General features: G+C 37.3%; 1 pseudogene across 1 annotated transcript in view; it reads right to left on the minus strand.

Moving 5' to 3' along the window:
- Positions 1–4,396: 4,396 nt before the first annotated feature.
- LOC148905901 (translocation protein SEC63 homolog) overlaps positions 4,397–15,784 on the minus strand; it is an 11,635-nt pseudogene continuing 247 nt past the window's right edge. Inside the window, exons 2-14 of the transcript XR_016121530.1 lie at positions 15,340–15,433; positions 14,485–14,713; positions 13,988–14,133; positions 12,725–12,777; positions 12,159–12,253; positions 11,587–11,672; positions 11,151–11,228; positions 9,811–9,942; positions 9,364–9,494; positions 8,373–8,535; positions 7,913–8,011; positions 6,715–6,819; positions 4,397–6,225 (exon numbers count right to left, since the gene is read on the minus strand). The product of XR_016121530.1 is annotated as a translocation protein SEC63 homolog (transcript). The remainder of the gene's footprint in view (positions 6,226–6,714; positions 6,820–7,912; positions 8,012–8,372; positions 8,536–9,363; positions 9,495–9,810; positions 9,943–11,150; positions 11,229–11,586; positions 11,673–12,158; positions 12,254–12,724; positions 12,778–13,987; positions 14,134–14,484; positions 14,714–15,339; positions 15,434–15,784) is intronic.

Raw genomic sequence — 15,784 nt, forward strand, 5'->3', positions numbered from 1 at the left:
GACCTATTTTTCATCCCTCATCAATAATGCATATTTTTCCAAAAGGTGTGAAAATGGGCTACAATCGATCAAAACCATGGGCTATAGTCGATGCTTTTCGGCTGAAAATGGCCAAAAATGACCTATTTTGCAACCTTCATAAATAATGCATATTTTTTTAAAAGGTGTGTAAATGGACCAAAACCATGGGCTATAGTCCCTGCTTTTTAGCTGAAAATGGCCAAAAATAACCTATTTTGCATCCCTCATCAATAATACATATTTTTCTAAAAGGTGTGAAAATGGGCTAAAATGGATCAAAACCATGAGCTATGGTCGATGCTTTTTGGCAGAAAATGTCCAAAAATGACCTATTTTGCAACCTTCATAAATAATGCATATTTTTTGAAAAGGTGTGAAAATGGAACAAAACCATGGGCTATAGTCTATGCTTTTTAGCTGAAAATGGCCAAAAATGACCTATTTCTCATCTTTCATCAATAATGCATATTTTTCCAAAAGGTGTTAAAATGGGCTACAATCGATCAAAACCATGGGCTATAGTCGATGCTTTTCGGCTGAAAATGGCCAACAATGACCTATTTTGCAACCTTCATAAATAATGCATATTTTTTTAAAAGGTGTGTAAATGGACCAAAACCATGGGCTATAGTCCATGCTTTTTAGCTGAAAATGGCCAAAAATGACCTATTTTGCATCCTTCATAAATAATGCATATTTTTCCAAAAGGTGTGAAAATGGGCCAAAATAGATCACAACCATAGGCTATAGTCCCTGCTTTTTAGCTGAAAATGGCCAAAAATGACCTATTTTGCATCCCTCATCAATAATGCATACTTTTCCAAAAGGTGTGAAAATGGGCTAAAATGGATCAAAACCATGGGCTATAGTCGATGCTTTTTGGCTGAAAATGGCCAAAAATGACCTATTTTGCAACCTTCATAAATAATGCATATTTTTTGAAAAGGTGTGAAAATGGAACAAAACCATGGGCTATAGTCTATGCTTTTTATCTGAAAATGGCCAAAAATGACCTATTTCTCATCCCTCATCAATAATGCATATTTTTTCAAAAGGTGTGAAAATGGGCTAAAATCGATCACAACCATGGGCTATAGTCGATGCTTTTTAGCTGAAAATGGCCAAAAATGACCTATTTTGCATCCCTCATCAATAATGCATATTTTTCCAAAAGGTGTGAAAATGGGCTAAAATCGATCAAAACCATGGGCTATAGTCGATGCTTTTTGGCTGAAAATGGCCAAAAATGACCTATTTTGCAACCTTCATAAATAATGCATATTTATTGAAAAGGTGTGAAAATCAGCTAAAATCGATTAAAACCGTGGGCTATAGTCCATGCTTTTTGGCTGAAAATGGACAAAAGTGACCTATTTTGCATCCTTCATGAATAATGTATATTTTTACAAAAGGTGTGAAAATGGGAAAAAATCGATAAAAACCATGGGGTATAGTCTATGCTCTTTGCCCATAAATGGCCAGAAATGACCTGTTTTGCATCCTTCCTAAATAATGCATATTTTTCTAAAACGTGTGAAAATAGTCCAAAATCGATCAAAACCATGGGCTATAGTCAATGCTTTTTGGCTGAAAATGGCCAAAAATGAACTATTTTGCAACCTTCATAAATAATGCATATTTTTTGAAAAGGTGTGAAAATGGACCAAAACCATGGGCTATAGTCCATGCTTTTTAGCTGAAAACGGCCAAAAATGACCTATTTTGCATACTTCATAAATGATGCATATTTTTCCAAAAGGTGTGAAAATGGGCCAAAATAGATCACAACCATAGGCTATAGTCCCTGCTTTTTAGCTGAAAATGGCCAAAAATGACCTATTTTGCATACCTCATCAATAATGCATATTTTTCCAAAAGGTGTGAAAATGGGCTAAAATCGATCAAAACCATGGGCTATAGTTTATGCTTTTTGGCTGAAAATGGCCAAAAATGACCTATTTTGCAACCTTCATAAATAATGCATATTTTTTGAAAAGGTGTGAAAATGGACCAAAACCATGGGCTATAGTCCATGCTTTTTAGCTGAAAACGGCCAAAAATGACCTATTTTGCATACTTCATGAATGATGCATATTTTTCCAAAAGGTGTGAAAATGGGCCAAAATAGATCACAACCATAGGCTATAGTCCCTGCTTTTTAGCTGAAAATGGCCAAAAATGACCTATTTTGCATCCCTCATCAATAATGCATATTTTTCCAAAAGGTGTGAAAATGGGCTAAAATCGATCAAAACCATGGGCTATAGTCGATGCTTTTTTGCTGAAAATGGCCAAAAATGACCTATTTTGCAACCTTCATAAATAATGCATATTTTTTGAAAAGGTGTGAAAATGGAACAAAACCATGGGCTATAGTCTATGCTTTTTTGCTGAAAATGGCCAAAAATGACCTATTTCTCATCCCTCATCAATAATGCATATTTTTCCAAAAGGTGTGAAAATGGGCTAAAATCGATCAAAACCATGGGCTATAGTCGATGCTTTTTGGCTGAAAATGGCCAAAAATGACCTATTTTGCAACCTTCATAAATAATGCATATTTTTTTAAAAGGTGTGAAAATGGACCAAAACCATGGGCTATAGTCCATGCTTTTTAGCTGAAAACGGCCAAAAATGACCTATTTTCCATCCTTCATAAATGATGCATATTTTTCCAAAAGGTGTGAAAATGGGCCAAAATAGATCACAACCATAGGCTATAGTCCCTGCTTTTCAGCTGAAAATGGCCAAAAATTACCTATTTTGCATCCCTCATCAGTAATGCATATTTTTCTAAAAGGTGTGAAAATGGGCTAAAATGGATCAAAACCATGAGCTATAGTCGATGCTTTTTGGCAGAAAATGGCCAAAAATGACCTATTTTGCAACCTTCATAAATAATGCATATTTTTTGAAAAGGTGTGAAAATGGAACAAAACCATGGGCTATAGTCTATGCTTTTTAGCTGAAAATGGCCAAAAATGACCTATTTCTCATCCCTCATCAATAATGCATATTTTTCCAAAAGGTGTTAAAATGGGCTAAAATCGATCAAAACCATGGGCTATAGTCGATGCTTTTCGGCTGAAAATGGCCAAAAATGACCTATTTTGCAACCTTCATAAATAATGCATATTTTTTTAAAAGGTGTGTAAATGGACCAAAACCATGGGCTATAGTCCATGCTTTTTAGCTGAAAATGGCCAAAAATGACCTATTTTGCATCCTTCATAAATAATGCATATTTTTCCAAAAGGTGTGAAAATGGGCCAAAATAGATCACAACCATAGGCTATAGTCCCTGCTTTTTAGCTGAAAATGGCCAAAAATGACCTATTTTGCATCCCTCATCAATAATGCATATTTTTCCAAAAGGTGTGAAAATTGGCTAAAATGGATCAAAACCATGGGCTATAGTCGATGCTTTTTGGCTGAAAATGGCCAAAAATGACCTATTTTTCAACCTTCATAAATAATGCATATTTTTTGAAAAGGTGTGAAAATGGAACAAAACCATAGGCTATAGTCTATGCTTTTTAGCTGAAAATGGCCAAAAATGACCTATTTATCATCCCTCATCAATAATGCATATTTTTCCAAAAGGTGTGAAAATGGGCTAAAATCGATCAAAACCATGGGCTATAGTCGATGCTTTTTGGCTGAAAATGGCCAAAAATGACCTATTTTGCAACCTTCATAAATAATGCATATTTTTTTAAAAGGTGTGAAAATGGACCAAAACCATGGGCTATAGTCCATGCTTTTTAGCTGAAAATGGCCAAAAATGACCTATTTTCCATCCTTCATAAATAATGCATATTTTTCCAAAAGGTGTGAAAATGGGCCAAAATAGATCACAACCATAGGCTATAGTCCCTGCTTTTTAGCTGAAAATGGCCAAAAATGACCTATTTTGCATCCCTCATCAATAATGCATATTTTTCCAAAAGGTGTGAAAATGGGCTAAAATCGATCAAAACCATGGGTTATAGTCCATGCTTTTTGGCTGAAAATGGCAAAAAATGACCTATTTGCATCGTTCATGAATAATGTATATTTTTGCAAAAGGTGTGAAAATGGGCTAAAATCGATCAAAACCATGGGCTATAGTCCATGCTTTTTGGCTGAAAATGGCCAAAAATGACCTATTTTGCAAGCGTCATAAGTAATGCATATTCTTTGAAAAGGTGTGAAAATGGACCAAAACCATGGGCTATAGTCCATGCTTTTTGCCCAAAAATGGCCAAAAATGACCAGTTTTGCATGCTTCATAAATAATGCATATTTTTCTAAAAGGTGTGAAAATAGGCAAAAATGGATCAAAACCATGGACTATAGTTCATGGTTTCTTATTAAAGATAGCCAGGAGTCTTGGTGTAAGTATTAGTTTTTATTGATTGTTCACGTTTAGTCTAGATTTTTAGTAAACTGCCTTTGCGTACTATAAGATATTGTGGGGGAGTACTGATGAGTAAGAAATCAGTGTAGTTAACATTGGTTATGGTGTAGTAAGCACAGGTAGGGCTATCATCTAGGATACGGTCTTCGTACTTTTAGTTATACGAAATCTTAACCGAACCCCATTCACAAAGGTAATGTTACAGATATATATATATATAGCTTCTATCTAAAATTTTGTAACAATTTCCATCGAATTACCTTTCAAATACCTCTAAATGTGAACTTCTTACCGAGCCCACGTTCTTCTTGGTCAGCATCATGAAAAAAATCGTTGCACGGTGCTGACCAAGAGAAACGTGGGCTCTGGTACAAAATTGTTTTAAAAGTAAGAATAACTAAAGACATCTTTTGTTACGCAAGCCTATTGATTTAGTTTTCATGTTCAATTAGAGCGTATGGACCGAACGGGCGGCCTCGCATTCAAGCGCTTCAGGCCGAGGTTAGGCAGGTTTAACATAGCGCTGTGTGATGAGGTGTATTGACGAGAGGAACGGTGAGTCGTTTCTAGTTCTGTAGATTATGAGACTAAGTGTCTTCTATCGTCTCGCCGGATGTTATAAAGTGCATTCGGTTTTCCTTCTGTACTTTTCTATTCAGTTTAGTTTGTAAATGTGACTCACCATTGCACTCGTTTTGATGTTAATTATCATAATGTATTCTATATTGCAGAGGAGTCGTGAAGGGGACTATTATTTGACCAACACAGCAACATATGCATATGCGAACATATTCCCAAGACGGCGGCTATTTTGTTCCCTATAGCAGCCCCACAATGCACTGTAATGCCAACTCCACCTAGTTGTTCCCTCAATCTCGGAATTACTAACTGGAAAGAATCCACAATTTAACGAATAATTTAGTCTTAATTATATAATTTTTCTCTTGTTCCGGTTCCGTCTACAGCTAAAGCTTTTCGCCTCCGTCATCATGTTAGACGCAAACTTCTTGTATGCAATGTTTTCACGTTACAAACCAAATGTCATTCCCTTGAGTATTACTTCTGTGTTACCAGTAAGGCTGGAATAGATTAATCGTTCTGAGGTTGAGAAAAAGACTGGGTTGAGTTGGTATCGCAGTCTATTGTGGGATTGTCTAAGGGGACATATTTCCAAGATGGCGTCTATTTTTGTCCCTTAAATCAGCCCCACAATGCACTGCAATAACATGAACTCGACCCAGTTTTTCTCAACCTCGGAATGACTAATAGAAGAATATGGATACAACTCAAACTAAAAATATCCTTTTCAAGACAATGACACGTGGTCTGTGATAGGAAAACATTCAAATCCAAGTGGACCGAGTCGGTTACTCACTCTGACGGTTATAGCATTGATAGACGAAAGCCAATATATAGTAAAACCCTCACATCATCTAGAGTTGTCGGCAACACGCTCTAAGTGATAAATGAGGGTAAGAGCAACTCGAGACGGAAGTATTCGTAATCCTTAAGCTCGTTTTTTGATTGTAAATTGTGAATTACATATTAAGTCACATGATCATTACCAAGACTTTACACCAGTCCCTTTAAACACGCGTCCAATTTCGTTCCAATTGTGTACATATTGTGGTTTTGGTCACTCGTGGTATCATGGGAGGGGAGGGCGCGGACAAGATTTAGTCACTATTTTCCTCATCTTCCTCATATTCACTTTCTCCACTTTCATCCTCCGAGTCTTTATCGTCTTCGTCGCTCTCAAAGTCCCATTGCTTTGTTTCGAATTCTTTGGCCTCTTCGACAGTGATCTGAAAAAGGAATTCAGCATGAGCGGCTGGTAGGTCTTACAAATCGCTAATAAGCCCCGTTTACACTGGCGATTTTTGCGGCGGTTTTTGCGGCGATTTTTGCGGCGATTTTTTTGCGGCGATTTTTGCTGCGATTTTTGCTGCAATTTTTGTGGCAATTTTCGGAAATATGAAATCTTTTGTCTCATCCTTCAAAAGAGACATTCGTCTAAGAAAATCTTGGTATCCTGAAAAAAACTTTACAAGTCAATTCTTTACCATTATTTATTATGGACAAAATCGCAAAAAAATCGCCGCAAAAATCGCTAGTCTAAACGGGGCTATAAATTTCCATTGACTGTCCTCTTATTGATCATAGATGATGTCTCAAGTGGACACGAGCGCAGGGAGTAGGAAAATAGGCCGAAAAACGATAATGCAATCGATAGATTTTCTATAAGAAAAAGTTCAACACAAAGCAGCTTTAAGAAAGATGGCGGAAAATCTTACCTTGAAGTTCTGTATTACATCACGCTCAAAGTACGAATCGGAACGCAGAGACACAGTATAGTGGTATGTACCAGGTTTTTCATTAGCTTGGAATTTAAGTTCGACCTAAAAATGAGATTTAAAAAAAACAACAACATTAGTTGACAAAAACAAAATTTGTTCGTTTGTAAAAGTGTAAAAATGTAAAAGTATTACAAAAGCATTCATTCCCACAAGAAAAGAAAGAAAGAAAAAAAGACATGGCCGCCAAAAAGAAAATGAAGACTTTGACATCAATGGGAGGTTATTATATAGCACATTCCAGATTGCCTACATGCGCTTTACATTTTGACCAGTTGAGGACTTAGCAGCGCTATTAGCAGCCGTGCAGCTTACAATCATGAGTGAATATTGTTAGTAGATTAGCATTATGCATCCAAGTTCTTCGTTTGAACGGTACGTCATCGCAGCCATGTTGGCACCATTTAACAAAAGATTTCTCATTAGCATCCATTGTTAACGGTACCACAATGGCCGCCATGTTTTTGTCTTTTAACTCTCTTGGGAATGCTTGCAACCCATCAATTGGGATAGGTTGTTGAACTGGGAGACAGTCCCCTACTCTTACACGAATAATTCAACATGTTCTTTTATGTCCCCCATTTACAGGTTAAGGAAGGGTTGTGCTACGGTTTTAAGTCCTTATCCAAGAAGACCGTTACAAGGAGGCACATTTCCCTGCTTGTAACATAAGAATAGAAGTGGAAGGAATACAAATGAGAGAACAATAGTGAAGCAATGGGAAAAAAAGGGGAGGGGAGGGATGAGAATGAAGGAAAAATGCAATAAGAATGACAAATAGATGGGAATGGACAACTACGACGATACGGCGACCATCTTGTCTGGGGGCCAAACAAAGATGACGGAAAATATATAGAGTTTCGTGTGTTTGTCTTTCTATTATGGGTACAGGTGATCAATGCGCCGTCTTAATTCATCTTTTTTGTATTCTCTTGTGGTAAGCTGTTAATGTCAATCGACGTCATTATTGTAACAAAGCTTTACTGTGCCCCCTGGACGCCCCATAATGCCTTGCGATCCCAGATGGCCGCCGTATCATCACAGTTGTCCATTTAATAGAATGAATCGTGGAGGAAAGGAGAGAAATGACGAAAGAAATAAAGAAACGATAAGAAATAGAACAAATTATTTATCTTACCTCTTCTTCATCTTTCAAAGTAGTAACTTGTTGTGGAGGGGTAATTAATGCTGTTCGTCGCTTGTCTGTCACATAGATCCACCACCATTCTTGCTTTTCCTGCGTCACGCAATACACTTGTTAGTCACACAAGTTACGATCATAACGATTATTATAAGTTACGCATTTATAATTTACTTATTTGAGATTTTGCCTGCAGGCTGGTGCTGGACAGCAGGACACAAGGTCCACAGCCTCTCGCACGGAAGTCCGATGCTCAACGAACTGAGCCAACAGGGTTGGCAACCAAACGTAGCACATAAAGAAAAAAGATGAGAGGAAATCGATTGCCACCAAAGGATTGCATTTTTTAATAATCTTCCCCCTCCCCTCCCAATATTTTCCCATGTCAACCTCCTCCCCCCCCAATCGAGAGAGATTTTGAAGTTGGTGAGAACGAATCTCATCACTGACTAATTACCTCGGGGAAGTATGGCGCATGCACGGTGTGTGTTTCTTTGGATTTTGTTTCCAGGATGACGTCTTTGTTTTTGATGTCAGCCTGAAGTCGTTGCCATTCCTCCTCGTCCTCTTCTAGTGATTTCCCAGTCTCCTGGTTTGATTCGTTGCCACTTTCCTCTCCGCTGTAAAAAAATGGAGCATGACAAACATGAGCAAGAATGAGCAAAAATGAAAGAAAACAAAAACTAAGAAAAAACGGAAAAATTGGAGCAATGTTAATAGGTCTATAGAGGCTTTGCACCCACACGTGATGGCAGCCATGACAGGAGGCACAATTTTTCCCCTGAGAAACTGAATTCTTTCTCATGTTAATCAGATAAGACCAGATTTAATTGTTCCTGCCTCCTGTCATGGCTGCCATTACGTGACGGTGCAAAGCCTCTTTTACAATAGATTGACACGTGATCGTTACTGGATGGTGAAAAAATTTGGACTTCCTTTATTTAAAGATTTTTTGCTGGATTACTAATGTCTTATCTCAACCTTTTCAAAACTACTTTTTTTCCCTTATAAGATACTTTTGATTACAAGATACGAAGCAGTTTATAGTTGGTTTGCCATCGAGCAGAGCCTTCCCTAAGGGACCTTGGGCTGAATTGATTTGTTATCAAAGTCTTATATCTGCACGTGACTGTTTGTCGTAAATGGCCTATTTGACTCGGTGCAACATGTCATTTCCTAGAGTATCATTTCTTTGTTAACGGTTGTGCATGAGAAGACACATGAATATCGAATACAACTCAAACAGAATCTTATTCTCAGGAGAACGACACGTGGTTTGAAATGGGAAAACATTGTATCAAGACCAATTACGTCTATTACAAGTTTACACTAGAATTCTGGTTGACAGCACATGGTGGTCGGTGTTTGACGAGATCCAAAGACTTTTCTCACATGATTTTAAACGAAAGTACTCCAAAACACAGGTATCCCATAACAACATATTTTACCTGCTTTCCTCGTCTCCGCTCTCTGAACCACTGTGGTCTTTTTCATCTCGATTGACGTCCTCTCCGTCCTCCTCATCTTCTTTGGTCTCTTTTTCTTTCTTACTTTCGTCCTTTTCCTCTTTTGGTGGATTCTTCGCAAAACAAAATAAAACATGAATTAGATATACGATTCAAAGAATCTCATTCTCAAGGGAATAACACGTGGTCCGAAATGGGAAAACATTACGCCTAAGCTTAAGAAGTCTTTTCTTATGCAAGTATTTGTCTTTGTTGCTTGGATAGTTATTAAATACGTAATTTAAATGTTTTGACAAGCAAATTTTTCTCGCAGGTTCAAATCTCACCTGGAGCTTGGAATTTCTTTTCAAAATAATTTGCTTGATGAAACTTAATTCAGATGTTTTAAATTCTTATGTTGGCGCTGTTACATGTTTTTTTCTAACTTACATCTTTCTCCTCGCTTCCTTTCTTCTTGATTTGTTGTTTAACAGGTTTTTTCTTGCTAACTTGTTTATTTTGTTTCTGTTTTTTGCCCTTCTTTTTATTCTTCTGCCAGACCTTCTGTGCCTGTGGCGAATCCTACATCAAATGGAATAAAAATATTATGTCAGCCCAGCTGTAAATAATGACTCTTTCTTGGTGTTGTCAGGACAACTTAGTCTCCTCCACAGAACCAAAAAAAAAAAAAAAAAAAAAAAAAAAAAACCGAGAACAATGAGTTTGGATATAAACAATAGGCTGCGATACGAAAAGAACCCTAACCCAGAACCAGCTAAGCGGTGAACGCAGCGCGCAAAGCATGTGTGGACAAAATGGCCGGCTCCAAGCATTTCTGGAGCTTTAAAGAACGAAGCAAAAGTAACGCTAAAGTGAAATTGTTTTTAGTCTACCTTTCCATATTTCTGCTTCTTGTAGACACATATGTTATATTTAAGTCAAAAGAAAACAGAAAAATACGCAAAAATTTGGCTTACAGTAGCCTGGGAATGAGGGCTGGCGGCAAGACAGCTAAACGCGCTGTGATTGGCTGAAAATAAATTCACCGCTCAGCTGGGATACAATGAAGCTTGCTACACCAAGAAAGACTCTAAATAATATACTTAGAACTACAGTAGTGAAGTAGAAATGAGGTTTCATGAAGCCCGTGAAGACTGACCAGCGAAAAATAAAAACCTGTCTGGCTGCAGTTGCAATAAAAATATAAAACTCATGAATTATTGTGTAGCTGTTATCAAGCGCTCATAACAAAAAACAAAAAAAACAAAAAAACCAAAATGGTGGCCTGGAAATAATACTTTCAAGAAGAAAAGCGACACCTCAGTTTTGTAAAGGTTATCAATTTCGGTTTTTTTCTCAAATCAGCTGGATAGAAGTATTTCTTTGCTATAATATCTTCAGTTTTGATTCATACTTTCGACATTTTAAAGTTCCCGCTAAAGTATCCGCTAATTTTTGTATCCGCAATTTTTTTGCGGGATACGGGTTGCGTCCACACGTGTCCCGGAAATTTTTGTTTCCGTATCCGCAAATTTTATGAAAACGGATACGTGTGGACGGTGAAAACGATTCGAATACGCTGCGTGTGGACGCAAACATTTTCGTATCCGCAAAAAATAATTTGCGGATACAAAAATTTCCGGATACGTGTGGACGGGGCCTAAATGGCAAAAATATGAATCAAAAAGAAATCTGGATTCAATTCCAAATAAGGTAAGCTTACCAAATATGAATATAGAAATGATGGCCACAAATAGAGATTCCGGCAAAAGAGGAAGCTAAATGCTTACCTTTGGTTCTGGGTGGACTTCAGTCTGCCCATCAGCTTCAATAGATTGCATCTCGGTACTCTCATCTTCAAAAAATTCCTAATGAAAGAACAAAGGGGAATGGACCTTATATCAGCATTTGTAACAATTAATGTGCACCATCACTCCCTACCCCCCAGGGATTGAAGAGCGAATTTTAGATTGGGGGGGCTAATATTTCAGAAATCTATCCTGAATACTGAATTTTATATAAAATAGAAAAATATAAGGGAATAAATCAAAAATGAGGGTAAAATTATTGGTGGGGCTGTGTATACAAAAACTGTATCTATTGTAACTTTGGAATGTCTGGGGGGGGGGGGGAACTAATGTCTGGGAGGGGGGAGGAGGGAGCTAAGGTTCTTGCAGCCCCCACCTCCTTCATATAGTCCCTACCTCTGTATCGGACTGGACTTACCCCTAGTGACCGTCTCTTCAGCTTGACTGATACAGTAACAATATCTCCTACAGTTATAAGTGATTTATCTTCAGTGTCGTCCAAAACTGTGAATGATATACAAAAATAAATATTAGAAAAAACGAGCTAGGAATCTACTAATTTGACTTATTATTCTCAAAATCATGAATATTTACAAGCATTATCCTTATGTGCGACCTGCGAAGTTTGAAAATCTCCCTCAAAATATTGAGTTTCCTATTTTTAGTTCTTTGATTGATGGTCGTTGAAATGCCGGTTGGCAAACGAGAACAAACTTTGAGGGTCGCACTTCAATGTAGTAGTAAAGAGGACAAAATAAAGTTCATAACTATAGTACCAAAAGTATACATAAAATAATTTGCAAGGATCATTTTGATCGTAATCATGAATTTATTCTTTCTTGCCTCGTGGTCGGCTCGACCTACTCCAGTGCGCATGCACTACACAGGGAACCCAATACATGTTTCTTCTGAACAATATTCAGACAGTGGTTTCGTCAACATTTGCTTCAGATGAAACAGTTCTTTAAGTGAATCTTTGAATGCTCTTACCGTGTGCTCTTATATCCATTTCTATGACTGGAAATGTCCAACAAACATTTATTATGTCCTTATATTCCTCATTACTAAGATTCCTAAGCAGTGACCTGACAAAAAAACATAGGAAGGTTATCTTCAAAATGTCATGTTGAGACCAAGAATGGAACCCAGAGATGAGTCAACTATTTGAATTTGAAAGTGTTGATTTTTCCAGAGAAAAGAAAAGGTGAAAACAATTGGGGATTAACAGTGGATTCCAAAGAGTGGCTCTTCTTCCACTGGATTTCAAATAGAGTTTAGAAGTTGGAGAAAACCACTCGAAGCATAGGAGCAAACCAACAAGCAAATGACACTGAGTCAGGAATCAAACCCAGGTTGCCTTGGTGAGAGTTGAACGCTTAGAGCTCTCACCTTTACACCACCCATACTTAAAAAAATGCTGGGCTAAGGGTTGAATCATGACCAGTGCTTCACAAAAGTGTTAGAGCTATAACATAGTATTTTTGTCATCGTTCATTATTCAATCATAAAAAGTTATATATTATTATTATTATCATTATTATTATATATATTATTACCTTCTTTCCTCTTCTTTCATTGAAACTAACTGTTTTATAGAACGTATATTTCTCTGGAAAAAAAGTTGGGGTAAATAATTAGTGAAATGGGACAGTGGGGTGGAAGTAAACTCATCCTAGGGGGGGGGGGGGGTGGGGGTCAAAATCAAAATATCCCAGAGGAGAGTCCAAATGAAGGTCTCTCATGACCTATACAAGAAATAAGTGATTTGTTTGACACAATGTATATGTCTAAACAGGCGATCTCGGGGAACAAGTGCAGATGATCATTGTAGCTGATCAAGCAGTCCTTGTTTCAGTTGTTTATCAGAAAATAAACAGGTTTCATTTTATAAAATAAATATTAAAAACACAACAAACCATTTGACCCTTAGGTAGTCGTTATAACTTAGTATAGCTAGAATTTTAAATCCATTGCTAGTCCATAACGTAGCTAGGAAAGCAACGATTCAGAGTTACTGTATTTTCTATGACTGTGCCCGCCATGTTTTTTCAGTATTAACAAACTCATTAATAATTCATGAGGAAAACACGATAGAAATCATGACCTTGAAGAGTTTTATAATTCTGATACAGAATCATGTTCAATTGCATAAACTTTAACTTGGATTTTTCTTGGCAAGATTCACTTTTATTTTGAAAATTTTAGTGAAACACAAAGGAACTGACCCAGACGTTTGATAAGCATTGTACAATATTCGTGTCTGCTTAGTTATATCAACTCTTGGCTACCCATCAGCCACTCATACTGTATATATTACTTATAGGCTAAATAGATTCAATGGACCGCCTGCTAAGATTTTTTTGGTACTATCGTCGTGTACGGATTAACAGAGTACGTCATAGGTTTCCGAACACACGAGTGGGACTTAGAAATTTTGGTTCTCCTCACTTAGAAAAAAATTAAGTGAAGACACCAAGAACCAAACTCGGTACCTTCGGCACCAAAGAACTACTACAATGCCAACCCTAACCCTAACCCTAAACCTAACCCCTAGGCCAAGAAGTGAATTCGGTTGGGTGGTCTCATTTTTAAGTCATATTTAAACGATGTATCATCAGCGCGTGCACATAAATATTTATTATAGTTTAATTGATGTTATCGTAGGGTACGATTACTAGCCGATTACTTGAAATTTGAATTTGAATAGAATTCCCCTGACAATTCCCGTACACGAGAGTACAACGGATTTTTCCCTGTGCGATGATTGGCTGGTTTTTGATGAGCTGTCAAAATAAGATCACCTGGAAAGCTATTCTTACCTTTTTGGTTGTAAAATGTCTTAAGTTATCCTGATTGATGTGTGGCAGCTGCAAGAGAGGAGACTTATTCTCCCACAGTCCTTGCACAAGCATCTGACTTATCTTCATACAGTTTTCTACTGTCTCTAGGCGTGGCATGTTGGTCGCTGAACAAAAAGAAGGATAATTGTCAAAGGGTTGATGAAAACTTGTTACGATTTTTCTTAATTTGGAATTAATGGTTACAAATATGAACACATTACATAGTTGGTAAATGTAACAACTATTTGCTGGTCGTGGTCATGGTCATGGTCATCATCATGGTAGTAGTTATAGTCCTCATGGTCATTGTCGTGGTCATTGTCATTGTCATGGTTGTCATCATGATGATAATGATGATGATGATTATTATTGTTGTTATTGTTGTTGTTTTTGTTGTTATTATTACCACTACATCGACATGACCAACTAAGAAGTGCAGTATTTCTCTCCCAGAACTATACATGTAGTATACTTACTTCTGCCAGCCTTTGCCATGGCCATTAACTGAGCCACAATGCTAATCATTTCTTGTACCAACAGAGGACTCTTCTTCAAGAGCAAGTCCAGGTCTTGCTTCAGAGTGTCTGGCGGCAGGTCAATTCTGGACAGGTGGGCATGAATCAGTGATCTTGCCTTGATACTATATGGGTAGCACAATGGAGGTTCTTTATTCTTGTCGCCAAGATTAGGAAGTTCTCGCATCACCTGTCAGTCAAACAGACAAATCAAAATGTTTTTTTTTTAATCCTCTTGGGATTTAGATTCTATATTCAAGTTTTCAAAATCCAGGGGGTTCTCTACAAAATTGGTCATTTTCTGGGAAGGTGATGATATTGCCTTTCACTGCAGTGATGAGCTTGAACCAAGGACAGCAATCATATATGAGTAGAATTGCTTGTTGGTTCTCTTCTGTGCTTCGAGAGTTACCAGTCTTTGGGTTCTCCATTTTTTCCTCCCTCCACAAAAATCATTTTCCAATTTTAATTTTGGAATGAGGGTCACAGGTTTGGTAGCCAAAGGCTATTAATAAATTGCTTCTCTCATAAAACTAGGATGATAACTGTGATAGCCAAATAGAGCTTAGAGGAACCCGCACTAGCCCCCATGTCGGGGCTGTACTGACACCCAATGTTGGGGTTATACTGATGCCCCCATGTTAGGTTTGTACTGAGGCCCCCATGTTGGGGTTGTACTGACGCCTCCATGTTGGGGTTGTACTGACGCCTCCATGTTGGGGTCGTACTGACGCCTCCATGTTGGGATTGTACTGACGCCCCCATGATGGGGTTGTACTGACGCCCCCATGCTGGGGGTTGTACTATATTACATACCTGTGGTATCTCAATGTTATCAGTTTCCGTTCTTGTACCTCAGCGTTGTGGCCTTTTTCAAATTCAAAAGAACCAGCCAGAATCATGAGAATTCCTGAAAATAGAAAAAAAAGATATTTTAAAGAAGCAATAAGACATTACGAAGAGGGCCACTGGCTTATTAGCACAATGTTGTGTTATTTAATTAGTGCTACCCTTGGTAAATAAAGGATTGATATATTATATATTATAATAATTATATTATCATTATTAGTTGTTGTTGTAGTAGTAGTAGTAGTAGTAGTAGTATTATATTATTATTATTAGCAGTATTAGTATTAGTATTAGTATTATTATCATCATCATTATTATTATCATCCTACTTTTCATATTATCATATTATATTATTATTATTATATTATTATTATTAGTATTATTATCATCATTATCATCATTATCATCATTC

Source organism: Actinia tenebrosa, unplaced genomic scaffold (assembly GCF_029948245.1).
Source record: "Actinia tenebrosa isolate PJP-AT-01 unplaced genomic scaffold, QUT_ActTen_1.0 PGA_scaffold6__47_contigs__length_16458017, whole genome shotgun sequence".
NCBI classification, from domain to species: domain Eukaryota; kingdom Metazoa; phylum Cnidaria; class Anthozoa; order Actiniaria; family Actiniidae; genus Actinia; species Actinia tenebrosa.